This window comes from Marmota monax, unplaced genomic scaffold, assembly GCF_021218885.2.
Source record: "Marmota monax isolate L192 unplaced genomic scaffold, Marmota_monax_Labrador192_F-V1.1 WCK01_AAM20220418_F8-fsc00248, whole genome shotgun sequence".
NCBI lineage: Eukaryota > Metazoa > Chordata > Mammalia > Rodentia > Sciuridae > Marmota > Marmota monax.
Genome location: NW_026692019.1, coordinates 231,013 through 233,151, shown reverse-complemented (window position 1 = coordinate 233,151; position 2,139 = coordinate 231,013).

The window sequence follows — 2,139 nt, the reverse complement described above, 5'->3', positions numbered from 1 at the left end:
AGGGTTAGGATTATGGTTATAGTTAATTTTAGAGATAGGTGTAGGTTTAAGGTTAGTGTTAGGGTTAATGTTATGGTTATGGTAATGGTTTGTGTTAGGGTTCAGTTTTGTGTTAGGGTTAGTGTGCAGTTTAATGTTAGGGTAACAGGTAGGATTAAGGTTAGGTTTAGGGTAAGTGTTACTGTTAGTGTAGGGTTAGGGTTGGGATTAGTGATAGGGTTAGGTTTGGGTTAGGGTTAGGGTTAGTTTTATGGTTAGGGTTAGGTATAGGGTTAGCGTTAGGGTTAGAGTAATGGTTAGTGTTATGGTTAGGGTTAAGCCTTGGTTTAAAATTAGTGTTTCATTTAGGGTTAGAGTTAGGTTTATGGTTAGGGTTAGGGTTAGTGTTAGGTTTAGGGTGAGGTTTAGGGTTAGTGTTAGTGTTAGGATTATGGATAGGGTCCATGTTAGTTTTAGGGTTAGGTTTAGGTTTAGTGTTAGGTTTAGGGTTAGGGTTAAATTTAGTTTAGGGTTAAGTAAAGGTTAGAGTTAAGGTTAGTTTTTTTTTCTTTAGGGTTAGGGTTTGCGTTCATGTTAGGGTTAGGGTTAGGTTTAGGTTTAGTGTTAGGTTTAGGGTTAGGGTTACGGAAAGAATTAGGGTTAGGATTCGGGTATGGGTTAGTGTTAGGGTTAGGGTTTGGGTTAGGCTTAGTGTTAAGGTTAGGGTTAGGGTTTGTGTTAGTGTTAGTGTTAGGGTAAAAGTTAGTATTAGGGTTATTGTTAGTGTTAGGTGTAGGGTTACGATTAGGGTTAGGGTTAGTGATAGGGCTAGGTTTAGAATTAGGGATATGGTTAGTGTTATGGTTAGGGTTAATTTTAGGGGTAGTAACAGGGTTAGGGTTGCAGGTAAGGTTAGTGTTAGTGTTAGGGTTAGGGTTAGTGTTAGAATTTGTGATAGGATTCAGGTTAGCGTTAGGGTTAGGTAAGGCTTAGGGCTGGGGTTAAGTTAGGGTTATGGTCATGGTTTTGGGTGGATTTGAGTTAAGGTTAGGGTTAGGTTAGGGTTAGGGTTACGGTTAGTGTTAGTGTTAGAGTTATGTTTAGAGTTATTGTTATGTTTGGTGCTAGGGTTAGTGTTTGGGTTAGGGTTAGGGTTAGGTTTAGTGTTAGGTTTAGGGTTAGGTTTAGGGTTGGTTTAAGGGTTAGGATTAGAGTTAGGTTTCTTGTTAGTGTTAGGGTTAGAGTTAGTGTTAATGTTAGGTTTATGGTTAGGGGTAGGGTTAATGTTAGTGTTACTGTTAAGGTTAAATTTAGGGTTAAAATTAGTGTTTGGTTTAGGGTTAGACTTAGGTTTATGATTAGTTTTATCGTTAGCGTTTGGTTAGGATTAAGTTTAGAGTGAGGCTTAGGGTTAGTGTTAGTTTTAGGGTTAGGTTTAGGGTAGGTGTTAGGGTTAGGGTTAGGGTTAGTGTTATTGTTAGTTTTAGGGTTACGGTTAGGATTTGTTTTAGGTGTAGGGTTAGGTTTAGGGTTAGGGATTGGGTTAGGTTTAGGATTATATTCAGGGATAGTGTTAGATTTATTGTTAAGGTTAGTGTTAGGTTTAGGGTTAGGATTTTTGTTTCTGTTAGGGTTAGTGTTAGCTTTAAGGTTAGGTTTAGGGTAAGTGTTAGGGTTATTGTTAGGGTTAGGGTTTGCCGCTGTCTTGCTGGGCACAAAGATGGCTCTTTTTGGAAAAATTTTACCACCTATGACACCATCAGCAAAGATGCCCCAGCACTACCACAAAGTGGCTGGATTGCTTTGGTAACATAAGTTTGACACATAGTTGGGCTGTTAGCCATCCCTTGAGGGAGTACTTTCCATTCATATCTCTGATTGGGACATTCATGATTCAGTGCAGGGATAGTAAATGCAAAACGCGAACTATCCTCAGGATGAATTGGAATTGAAAATAAAAACAATCTTTAATATCTATAACTAAAACATACCAGGTTTTTGGCAAAGCAGACCATTGAGAAATCCCCGATTGAGCATGTCCCATAATAACCATCTCATTATTAATGGCTCCTAAATCTTGCAATAATCTCCATTTACCAGATTTCTTTTTGATGACAAAAATGGTAGTATTATGGGGAGATACAGAAGGTTGTATATGTC